The sequence below is a fragment of the Nematolebias whitei genome, chromosome 23 (assembly GCF_014905685.2).
Source record: "Nematolebias whitei isolate Nwh7 chromosome 23, NemWhi1, whole genome shotgun sequence".
NCBI classification, from domain to species: Eukaryota; Metazoa; Chordata; class Actinopteri; order Cyprinodontiformes; family Rivulidae; genus Nematolebias; species Nematolebias whitei.
In genome coordinates this window covers 9,579,682-9,592,754 of record NC_056520.1, presented here as the reverse complement: position 1 = coordinate 9,592,754, position 13,073 = coordinate 9,579,682, and the positions used below count along the sequence as shown (strand labels likewise).

Here is a 13,073-nt window from a genome sequence, read left to right as displayed (position 1 = left end):
AGAGAGATAGATATATAGATATAGGTTTATTAATTTTTTTTAGACGTCAACCTATCAGTCCATCCTCAGTATGAAATTTGTCACTTGACTGACATACAGGTTAGCCAATCTGAGACCGTATCTTTTCTGACACACGGTGTCGCCACACATGTGCATACAACCGCGCCAAAATCTACAGAGTTGCCTGGTGATAGCCTCTGGTTTATTTCTTCTCATCTAAACTCAAAAGTGTGTAAAATGAGTTGGGGAGCTGGACCAAGTAAGAAGCAAAAACCTTTCGATTTCCATACGGAATGGGAGGAGATTTTTTTTTTGTTTGTTTTCACCCTGTCCTATTCGAAGTGCGTTTGCCTCATCTGCAAGTGTACTGGAGCGGCGTTTTCAGACTACAGTAGTCCCTCACTTATCGAGGGGGATTACATTCCAGATACCCCCACGATAGGTGAAAATCACAAAGTAGGGACGTTTGCTGCGTTCACTGAGCCAAGAAGTGCCGGGGGGCACTCTGGCCATCGGGAGCACCGGGACATTTCCCGATGGCCCGGCCCACTCTGTGATCGCCGAGGGGGACTAAAGCCTGAGTTTGGGTCGCGCTTGATTATTTTAATAAACACTTGCTCTTCTCAAGGGCGGATGTCTTCTCCTCCTCTCCCTCTCCACTTTGCTTTTGCTCTGTCCTGTCTGAAACTGCTTTAGAGCCTCTCTTCTACAAATCTTCCGAATCATAACTATGGACTTGTAATTGATCAGTTGGTCCCTCAACACAATTGATGACATTTCTTCGAAGAGAAGACGGGCTTTAGGTGAGCCGATTTGCCCTGTTGGCACGCACGCAGCTGGATATCTCATCGACTTTGAAGATGACGTGTTTATCTCTGCTGCCATCTGTGGATTTTAAAGACACATTTATAATTGGATTTATGAAAACTGGTTCCTGCTTTTTGGATTCGGCTGGTTCCTGGTCTGTCAACAATCAAGGAAGTCGTCTGCAGCAAATCTGGACCTGGTCAGGCCGCCTGCCTTATATGATGTCTTGGTCGTGCCTCGAGCACCCAGACTCTTGGCAGAATGGATCAGATCTCGGGGATTATTCTCAGGCACGTTTCATTGGTATGGTCATTTAATTTGACCAAGATGGCGGCGCGTGAACAATGCGAGGCTCGGCGTCTCTCCAGAACATGCTATTTTTTTCTTGCTAAGCACTTCTGGATAGATGCAAACTGCATTTCGTTGCTTTGTACCTGTGACATGTGCAATGACAATAAAGTTGAATTCAATTCTATTCTATTCTATCAATTTGGACGTTTCAGAACAGAGTGGACCGAAACAGACTCAAGGTAGATGTCATTAAAGTTCTGCCTGTCCCCAAAACAATCGTGTTCATCTGAATTCGGCTCCCTGTCTGGCTTTGACCGGCCATCTTATCTCAACTCGCCTGGAAAGTTTTGTAAACCTGATGCTCAGCTCCTCCCTCCCCACCTACGGAGGAATTCCACGGACTTTTCAGAGGAACCAGTTGAATAAACATTCTGTCGGTCATCCTGGGCACCCCCCGAGTGTGCACTGATCTCTCCAGAGGGAACTACTTGAACTGAGTGATTTTATCTGAACTCTGCAGTGCCTCTGTGTGTGTTGTCTCCGGAAAATGCTCACCGCCCTTGCGCCCCCCCCCCCCCCCCCCCCCGCGTAATGTCAGCGTCATTATGTGCTCGTGTGCGAGATTTTAAAAACAAACCAGAGATATTATCTTACATCAAAGCTCTCCCGCTATCAAGAAGTACGGTTAAAAAGCCAGCCCTACAGTCAGGTGAGAAGAACGCAAATTATTGATGTTTTGTTTATTATTTTGTACGCACAAACGGTACAAATAAATTGGCACTTTTTTTTTTTTTTAACAAACTTTTGGGTTTTGTCATTTATGTTGCGTCTACATCGAGTTGAGACGTAAAACAAACAAAGCATACTTACCGGTCATATTTTTATAAATAAGTATATGTTTTGTATTTGTATAAGAGATGGATCACTCTGTCATTTTAAAAGTAGCTCGCATGCTGGAAAAGTGGGGGCACCCCTGGACTAAGGGTTCTCACTTTGCAGAAGTCTGGCCACGCCCACTTTTAAAGAAACAGGAACATTTTTCTGTGAAACCGGAAGTAAATCTTAGAAAAGTCTAAATATAAATTGGTGTAATCGTATGACAGAATAATGTAGTATTTGTTGCTCAGACTGAAATAAACAAAAAATATTAATTAATAGAATAAATATATATTGAATTAATAGAAAACTTGAGTTCAAATCACTAGGTGAACTAAAATCCCAGTTATCTCAGTTATAAAATGGTGCTTATTATTATTAATATATATTTTTTTGATTTTCCAGGAATTGAACCTTCAACCTGAAGAGCTGCAGGATCGATAATGGCGTGATGTCCACGAGACGCTGAGCTCCCGAGTCTTTAACTTTAAACAAATGTTTTTAATCTGTTTAGATCTAAACATCAAACTGATTCACTTCATCATTTTTAAATGAAACAAGACAATTTTTTTTTTTACATGGAAATTTTTACTCGATCAATTTTAAAACGTAAATTTTGCCGTGAAAGTTTATAATTTTGAAGTGAACTTGTGCCGCGTATAATCCCTCTTAGTTCAACTAAACCTCCCAACAGAGTATATTTTTTATAAAGAATTTCAAACTTAAACATTTAAACGTTTTGTTTATTTAACAATGATTATCCTGTCTGTAGAAACATGTTTGAAAATAAGTTTAATATTTAAAAATAAGTTGTTTCAGATTCTGACCACTAGAGGGAGACACTCAAGAGTTTTTATTCTCTTTTCAGAAGTTTTCAAACCTTAAATCTTCTGATTCCAAATATCTTCTTTAGTTTGACCAGTTTTTTTATTATATCAGAAGGAATTATGTTAAAAATATATATTTTTATAGTTCATATCAGGACCCCCGACTTGGGGTTTTGTGGGCCGTAGTGGGGCCCCGACCCGCTCTTTGGGAACCCCTGCCCAGTTTCCAGTCAGATTAAGATGTTTGGTGTTTTATTCAATTTACATGAGAGTTCTAGCGTTACTTATCTGTATTTTTCTTATATTTTTTGTTTGTTTTTCAGGAATAAAGCAGAAAGATTTTAAATATTTTCGAAAAGATCGCAGATTATGCTCTGAATTTGCACTGAAACGTTAAAACCAAAAGTCCACTTTTTACAGAAACACGTTTAGAGGAAGAAACGAGCATTTACAGACGAGATATTTAATAATAATGTTGATTAATTAGTCTTATTTCAATTTTAGTTCTCATTTTTACTTTGAACTTCAGTCACAAACTGATATAAATGTGATTAACAGATGTAACTTATTGCAGAAAGGTTTAGTTGAAACGCTCTTAAAACCTTATTTTTTTAATCTTTCGTATATTTAAGTTCGTTTCAAAAAGCTTTGTTGTCTTGAAATGTTTTTATAATCAAAAGCTTTCTAAATTTTATAAAATCGAGATTAAATGTGTTATTTTTATAAAGAAAAATAAAGATTTGTGCCTAAAATATAAACTGTGTCCGATTCATGAATGTGTTTTACCTTTTTGAATGATTTTAGCTTCTTTTTTGCCAGTGACGGCTACTGTTTTGCTCATTTTAGCTACAGTTCTGCTGGGCTGTGCTGCATTTTGTTTTAAGCTGTTATTTGGCTGCTTTTGTCATTGATTTCTGCCTCTAAATATATTTTCATATCAGTGTAACTTAATTACTGCTACCGATCCTTTTAATTGGGTGTTTTCATTTAAGTGAACAAGTTTTACAAATAAATCAGAGATTATTTGATTTGTATTTTAAGGCATTGGCCTGTTATCGTCTCTAAAAATTTTATTTTAATGTCTTTAAATAAGTAAAATGTAGTTGATAAAAAGCAGCAATGTTAAAGTTTAAAATGTAAGGTTTTTATTTATTTATATATTCTTATTCTTATATTCTGTCCATGTGTCTGTTAGCAAAATTTCTCATGAACCACTGGATGGATTTTAAAGAAACTCCTAAAGTGGGCTAACCACTCTCTTTCTTTTATGTTTTAGTTTTGGAACTTGTCAGTCGGGACAGGGGGCGGTAACATTTAGACAGAGGCCCCGCCTCCAATCCCTCCCAACTGGCTAACAGGCTGTCAGTCACACTGGAACATGACTTTTGTGTAAGGCTTAAATAACTCATTAAAACTTTTAAGCATATTTGGACAAACGGTAGCGAGGTAAAAACCCTACAAAAACAAAGCAGAAAATAAAATATCAAAGTTATTTTTATTCTTTGTTGGGGAAAATGTCCCATTGGTTTACGCAGAGGGGGCGGGGCTTAAATATTTTACCAGTCCAGCCATCAAAGGCGTCCGTCCCCTGTGGCTTCAGTATCTGTAAAGTGTTTCTAGATGATTTACGCACTTTAAATTATATTTTTACTGTTGTAAACATTAAAAAAAAGTTTAATCACTGGAAGAACAGCTGATTAAATGTTTTCTATGTTTTAGTTTAGGAGCCTGTCATTTAGGACAGGGGGCGGTAACCATGAGACAGAAGCCCCGCCTCCAAGCCCTCCCAACTAGCTAACAGGTTATCAATCACAGTGGAACATGACTTTTATTTAAGGCTTAAATAACTCATTAAAACTAAAATGTTTAAGCATATTTGGACAAACGGTAGCAAGGTAAAAACTACAGTAGTCCCTCGCTACTTCGCAGGTCGATTTTCATGGACTCACTCTCTCGCAGTTTTTCAACGATTGTCAAATTTAATATTCCTCACATGATTGCGACAGTACGGGATGAAAAGTTAATGGAAAAAAAAATACTTAGGACAGGCGCCGCCATTTTGTAGTTCTCTTTCAAAAAGCCTGTACTGTAATGCCAGTCAAAAGAACTACACTACCCAGAAGCCAACAGTGCTTCCAGCCGCTGCTTTCTGCTGAAATGGAGGGAACATTTTACAACGCAAATCTGTGCTATCTATCAAGCTCACAGAACTGGGAGGAAAGTCGCAAATAATCCTGAAGCTCCATTATCCACACACACATCAACCTGGACAGGGCAGGAAAATGTCCCATTGGTTTATGTGCAGGGGGCGGGGCTTAAATCTTTTACCGGGAACAGCCACCAGGAGGCGTCCGTCCCCTGTGACTTCAGCTTCAGTGTCTGTAAAGTATTTCTAAATGATTTTCATGCTTTAAATGATGTTTGTACTGTTGTAAACGTTCAAAAACAAAGTTTCATCTGCCGTAAAAGAAAACTTTTTGGTGCCGATGATTGTTTTTAAAGATTTGCTTCGGCAGCAGCTCGAACATCAAAGCTGCGTAATAAACAAACCGTGCGATCTGAGTTTCTTCCGTGTGGGAGAGAGCGTCATGTAAAGTGTGTCGCTGTGTCACCTGCTGGCAGCGGCGCTTTACCACTTCCTGTTCCACTTCAGACTCGAAGAAGGCTGCTCCGCTCCGTTCACTTCGATCCTCGCACCAGGCTGAAGAAACGGTCTTCTGGGTCAAACTGGTCGAACATGGAGCTCCAGACCTGGGTATCTGGCCTGCTGGTCCTGGCCTCGGTGCTCCCCTCAGCAGGTAGGACTCTGGTGTTTTTTTTTTTTTTATCGTCTGGATAAAACTGCAGGTTTTCAAACTGTTACTATAATAATAATACTTTTGCTTCAAACTAACAAAACATTTTCTTTATATTTATTCTAAAATACAATAAAATCAACAAAAACGTTTAAGTTTTGGTTTTATAAAAATATATTTATTGCAGGAATAAATTTTTTAAAAAGCCACACGTTTTATAATCCTCGGTTTTGAGTCAGTTTTATGAGCTAAAAACACTAAAGCAGGATTTCTGAACCGTCTTTAAAGGCTTAAAAATGTCTAAATAAAAAAATAAATGTCTATATTATGAAATTTGTGAAGAATTATAATATTAAGACCCTTTTTTTTAAATATTTGTAGAAATAAGCTGAAGCTGCTTTCAAACATCAGAGAAAAACTTTGAATAGAAAAAGACTGAAGGTGACTGAAAATTCTGGCGGCCATTTTGGCTCTTGTGTTTATCCTGGCAGAGTTGAAGAAACAAATTTTTACGTTATTAATTTAAGACAAAGCGTTTATTTCTGACTCAATTATGACAAAATAAACTTTTTGTAGCGAGGATATTATTAGCTAGTTAAGCTAACTTTGACGTTAGCCTCAGTTTTACAAAAATTAGCATGATTAGCTTAGCATCGACACTAAAGAGGTATTACGCTACGCTTTTTTAAAATTTTTATAAGAAAATGTTTTAACATAAACTTAAAAACAAAACAGTTAAAGCAGATTTAAAAACTTTTTAAACTTCTTCCCCCCCCAAAAAAACTCAAGTAACGTAAATAAAAATTATATTTTCCTGTTTATAAATTTTAATTTCTCTTTTTGTTTCCATGTTGCACAACTCTCTGTGTCACTTTGCATATTTAAAATGTCAAAATAAATATATAGTTATGTTAACGCAAATCAAATGCTAAACTAGTTAGCTTAAAATAGTTAAAATAGTTAAAATATTTTACTAGCCGACGCGTGAGTTAATAAAGCCGATTATTAAAGCGGGAAAATCAGTTTGGCTTATTAAAAAACAAAATAAACTCTTATTTTAGATAATTAAAGTAATATTTAGATAATTAGCATTTACATTTTTGTGTTTTAAGTGTAGTTTAGTAGTTTAGTTTTAAATAAACATTTTGTAAAAATTGACTTTAAGATGAGAACATTAAACCACAGCAGAAGATTACTTTAAGATCTTTTATGTTTTAAAGAACTAGATAAACCCTGAAATTACTTCAAAGAAACAAAATAAAACTTTATGGAAATGCAGATATAGAAAGTAAACCGTTTTACCAAATAATAATGCCTTTTAAACTAGCTGTTAAATAAAACTTTTAGGGTTTTTACAGTCTAATAATTCTGAGGGTATTATTCCAAAAGTCAATTTAAAGCCAGAGAAGGTCCAGTACCAGACACAGATACTGGTTCCAGTAAAACCTGGAAAAACCTTTAATATGACTACGTTTATGTAACATATGATTTTTTTTTTTTTTTTACTTTCACTGACTCTAATCTTTCTCCAAGAATAAGATGAGAAGAATATTTCCATTTAGGTTATTACGACCTTGACCAGGCCAGTAATTAATAACATTAATTTTGATGCATTTTTACAAAATACAATAAAAATCTGCACTTTTTACCTTTAGGTACCAAGTCAGGCCTTCTTATAAAAGCGTAATTTAAAAAAATTTTTTAATTAAAAATATTTCCACAGCAACAAATACATTAAACCAGTGGTTCTCAAACGTTTTGGGTTCAGGGGAGAAAAAGTTTCCTCCCCCAGAAAATTTTGAATAAAGTCGATGTGATTTCCTGCATTTTTCTTGTATTTTAATGGGTTGTTAAACATCATGATTGTACAAATATAATTATTATTTGTACTTTTTAGGTCTTTTTGTCATAAAATTACATTATACAGCGTCGGGGTTATAGTGCATAAAAATATGTTTATAATGGGAGTCAATGGGACTAAAGTGAGTGTGTGAGCAGATCTCCTGTTTTATACAACTTATGATAGAAGGAATAGAACTAGAGTTTTAAAAATAATAATAAACGAATCTTGGCCAAGTTTCATACAATTAGTCTTTAAAATGGCTGAATTATTAAAAATAAAACATAGTAAATTAGCAGAAAATGCACGTTTGGTCTCTCAAAGTGCTTCTATGGTTCAGATCAGATTTTTATTTTTTTTGGTGTGGGGGAAGACAAAAGCAGTTTAAGTCAATTAAACTAACAATTATTAGTTTAATCATTGTTTACCTTGTTTAATCCATTTAAAACAATATAAATAGGCCTTGGCTGTGTAAAACCAGTGAAACTTACGAAGAACCAAACATTAAAAATGTTTTGGGTCACCTGACTTTCATTTAAAAATCTAATAATTGACCAGTATAAATTACCAGTTTATGAGCTGAGACTCAAAATAAGACTCAACAGCAGAAAATGTTAATAAAGTTCAGTTGGGAGCTGCGTCGGCTTTTTCTCCCGCAGTAAAACGATAAATACGTGTAAAATTAACTTTAAATCAAAATAAATACGGTTTGTTAAAAAGTCTCGCAAATGATCAAAACGGTTAAATAATTTGATCAATTAAAATTTAAAATTCAGGCCCTGCGGAGCAACAAAACCATGATACGCTGCAAACTTCCTGTGCTTTAACGTTATAAAGTAGCATTTCAGCCGCTTTAAAACGGACTTCGTTTTAACGCGTCGCCGTTTCCTCCGCAGCGTTTCATAAAAACTCAGCTGCTGTCGTTAATAAAAGCAGTTTTCTTTATTAAAACTGTGCGCAGACATTTTTAGATTCTTAATAATAACAAAATAAAACACGTCAATCAGGTTCAGGGCACTTTTCTTAAATTAGGAGCATCAATCTTTAACTGCTGGGTCTCAGCTTTGATATTTACCCAGAGGTTTTTTACTCTACATTAGAATGGTCTAAATAATTCCTTAAACTTTCAGGAAAACCACACCAAAAACATCAGTTGATTAAATTATTTAATCTTGTAAATGAATCCCCGAGGCTCAGTGGGATTAACCAGTATAAATAAAGGTTGAATGAATCAACTCACAACCCAAGTTGACCAAAGTTCTTCACAAATACTTCAAACTAAAATGAAAACAACCAACTCAAGAAAGTTCAAACTAAATATCTCCTGGTGTCCTGCAGCCTCAAATACTTGTACTCATAAAAACACGCCGATACTTAGGACCGATACCACTTTTATGTTCGTTGATGCTGTTTCGTCTTCCACTTTGCAAATAACCAAGTTCAAAAACTGAAAAATGTCCGTAGTTTGTTCCAAATTAAAGTAAACTGTTTCTACAGTCGTTGTTTAATGTTTAAGTATTCAGTATTGGTAGTCAGTAGTACGCACACTGAAGTACTTGCGGCCTGAAAAAGACTCCCGTAGCTCTATAATAGTTTTGTGCTCTGCCTGTTGCGTCTTGAGCGAAGATCTAAAAGTCTCAGCAGGTTTTAAATGATCAGGTTTGTTCCTGTAAAACCTCTGAAGTTCAGTTTGAGGTGATTTTCTGAGAACTCACTCAATGCGTTCAAGCTGTCGGGTCACGTTCAGTCAGGTCATCTGGACGGTTTCTTTGTGCTGAAACGTCTTTCATCCAAAGGACTTCATCAGTCCGAGGAGCCACAACAAGTTCAATCCCTTAAGCAGCGCACTCGCATAGTGGACCAACCAGTTTGCTGGTGGTAAGATGGTTTCTGGGGCCTGCCCTCTCCCCCGTCGACTCCTCTGAGGCAGCCTGATGAAGTCCTTTGGATGAAGGATGAAACATCTCAACAACAAACAAAAAAAAAAGAAGAAAAGAAACAGTCCAGATGACCTGACTGAACTTTTAGACTTTTTACCTGGATTATTGAGCATGAACTTTGATGTTTTGAACCACTTTGCCGATGGCTGCCTCAGAGGAGTCGACAGGGGAGAGGGCAGGCTCCAGAAACCATCTTACCACCAGCAAACTGGTTGGTCCACTATGACACGTATGGGACAGAGTTAGTTGTGGTTCCTCAGACTGATGAAGGACGAAACAGCTCGACAACAAAAGAAAAGAAACCGTCCAGATGACCTGACTGAACTTTGTTGGATTTTTTTTTTCTTGGATTACTGAGCATGAACTTTAATCTGTTGGGTCAAGGTTAGTCTGTCCAAACTTTGGGTCAGATTAACCCAGTTGTTCAGACGAGTCCGATATTTTAAGTCAACCAAATCGGACCTGCCTGGACCTCATAGAATGGAATAAATTGGTAATAGCAGCCATAACAACGTGTTTCTGGCCTTGGGAGGGGGGTATCAGCAACACCGTTCAAGCTGATGCTTACACACCACTGTTGTAATCTTGAGCAATAAAATTAACATTTTTTTTAGTGTTGATGTATTTTAATATCGAACTAAAGCGGCAGAAACAGCGAGTCACACAAAGAAACTCTCAAACAGGCATTTTTTCACGAGTTTTAATTACCAGGAGGAACTCCCCATGGGAGTGGGGGGGCGACGATGAGGTGATGATGATGATGAGGCTTTGGCGTCTCCCCCAGTCGCAGTGAACTGTTCATGTGCAAACACATACAGATGTTTATTATTGATGAAATACCATGATCTTAATGGTGGGGTGAGCCTCCCTCCATGGATACTGGTAGGGGAAACGCTCCCTCCTGCTGTCCTTGGGTCAAAGTGAGTCCTTGTCATTTTGACCTAAGGACATTATGAAGGTTAAATACGATGTTGGACCTGGTTTATTAATTTTATTTTGTTCTAAGCAGTCCGTTTTTTGTTACGGGCGCTAGCTAGCTGATGCTAATAGTTGTTAGCGACAGCCAGCTAGCATCTATTGTTTTTGTTCTTTTAACTCAGTTTAGTTGTTCCAAGTCAACAAATGAATCATTTTAACTTTTTTTTTTTTTTAAAGAAAAATGAACACTTGTGATAATCCACCATTTGGCTATGTCCTAATCCGGTCCAATTTAGGGTACAGACAGAATTGTTTTTAATCCGGGGTGCATAAATGCTTTTTTTTTCCCCTCTCACAAATTTTAAGACTAATGTTTCCTGTTCAGACTTCAAGTTGAATTGAACCATTTGGACCTAAATTGGATCATTTCTGAGTTCTGACCCATTCATTTTTCTCTTGTCATCGTCTCAGATGTGCGAGATGTATTGGAAACCCTGCAGAGAAGAGTATTCATTGACCACAAGTTGTGAAACCCTCCAGTTCAGTTCAGGAAGCAGCCCCTGCGGTTTTCTGAACGCCGTCTTTTAAAACTGAAGCATCCGTCACCAAACTGAACCGTGCTTCGGTTTCATAAAACCAGAAACCGAGATGATCTGAGGAAGACGTTTTTATGTCTGGAAGCCGTAAAGACATAAAAATGTTCTGCCGAGGTGAAAAAACAACTTTCTCTGATGTGTCCTGGATTTAAATTCAGGTGTTTGCAAAAACCCACAGCAGCATGTTGAAACCATTTCCTCAAGCTGTTCTCTAAACATAAACTCACTGTCAATGTTTCTGTATATTACATAAAAAAAAATGACCAAAGTGCGTTATGGTTCAGTCAAATGAAATCGTAAAACTGTAATAAGACAAAGGAAACAAGTGAAAATATAGAAATGCACAATAAAAACCATCAACTCCAATTGAACCTCAAGCCAGAATCAAAAGCCAAACAAAAAGAATGGGTTTGAAGCAAATATTTAAACGTCTCAACAGTCTCTGCGGACCGTCCATAAAAAGGTCAAGTATTCCACAGTTCTGGCGCAGCAACTGCAAAAGATCCCCTCAGTATTTCAGTTGGATCTGGGGACATCTACAAACCGGATTCCAAAAAAGTTGGGACACTAAACAAATTGTGAATAAAAACTGAATGCAATGATGTGGAGGTGCCAACATCTAATATTTTATTCAGAATAGAACACAAATCACAGATCAAAAGTTTAAACTGAGAGAATGTATCATTTTAAGAGAAAAATCTGTTGTTTCCAAATTTCATGGCGACAACAAATCCCCAAGAAGTTGGGACAAGTCCATTTTTACCACTGTGTGGCATCCCCCCTTCTTCTTACAACACTCAACAGACGTCTGGGGACAGAGGAGACCAGTTTCTCCAGTTTAGAAATAGGAATGCTCTCCCATTCACGTCTAATACAGGCCTCTAACTGTTCAATCGTCTTGGGCCTTCTTTGTCGCACCTTCCTCTTTATGATGCGCCAAATGTTCTCTATAGGTGAAAGATCTGGACTGCAGGCTGGCCATTTCAGTACCCGGATCCTTCTCCTACGTAGCCATGATGTTGTGATTGCTGCAGAATGTGGTCTGGCATTATCGTGTTGAAAAATGCAGGGTCTTCCCTGAAAGAGATGACGTCTAGATGGGAGCATATGTTGTTCTAGAACCTGAACATAGTTCTCTGCATTAATGGTGCCTTTCCAGACATGCAAGCTGCCCATGCCACAAGTGCTCATGCAACCCCATACCATCAGTGATGCAGGCTTCTGAACGGAGCGTTGATAACAACTTGGGCTATCCTTGTCCTCTCTGGTCCGGATGACATGGCGTCCCAGTGTTCCATAAAGAACTTCAAATCGTGACTCATCTGACCACAGAACAGTCTTCCATTTTGCCACACTCCATTTTAAATGACCCCTGGCTCAGTGCAAACGTCTGAGCTTGTGGAGCTTGCTTAGAAATGGCTTCCTCTTTGCACTGTAGAGTTTCAGCTGGCAACGGCGGATGGCACGGTGGATTGTGTTCACTGACAATGCTTTCTGGAAGTATTCCTGAGCCCATTCTGTTATTTCCTTGACAGTGGCATTCCTGTTTGAGGTGCAGTAACGTTTAAGGGCCCGGAGATCACGAGCATCCAGTAGAGTTTTACGGCCTTGACCCTTACGCACAGCGATTGTTCCAGATTCTCTGAATCTTTTGATGATGTTATGCACGGTTGATGATGATAACTTAAAAGTCTTTGCTATTTTACGCTGGGTAACACCATTCTGGTATTGCTGCACTATCTTTCTGCGCAACAATGGTGGAATTGGTGATCCTCTTACCATCTTGGCTTCTGAGAGACACTGACACTCTGAGAAGCTCTTTTTATACCCAATCATGTTGTCAATTGACCTAATTAGTGTTGATTGGTCTTCCAGCTGTTCGTTATATGCTCATTTTCCCTTTTCCAGCCACTTATTGCTACTTGTCCCAACTTTTTGGGGATTTGTTGACCCTGAAATTTTGAATCAACATATTTTTCCTTTAAAATGTTACATTTACTCAGATTAAACTTTTAATCTGTCATCTGTTTTATTACGAATAAAATATTGACAATTGCCATCTCCTCCTCATTTTTATTCACAATTTGTTTAGTGTCCCAACTTTTTTGGAATCCGGTTTGTAAGAGAAACTGGTTCGTAGACCTGAATGCTCTTACTCGAGCGTAGATGTTGAGATCACATAA

The 13,073-nt window shown here is 37.7% G+C and overlaps 1 protein-coding gene across 1 annotated transcript in view; it reads left to right on the top strand.

Annotated features, from left to right (window-relative positions):
* The window catches only part of creg1 (cellular repressor of E1A-stimulated genes 1), a 5,515-nt gene extending 2,001 nt beyond the window's left edge, over positions 1-3,514 (top strand). The window contains exon 5 of the mRNA XM_037696700.1: positions 2,380-3,514. The gene's annotated coding sequence lies outside the window, so the exon portion shown is untranslated. The remainder of the gene's footprint in view (positions 1-2,379) is intronic.
* Positions 3,515-13,073: the final 9,559 nt, after the last annotated feature.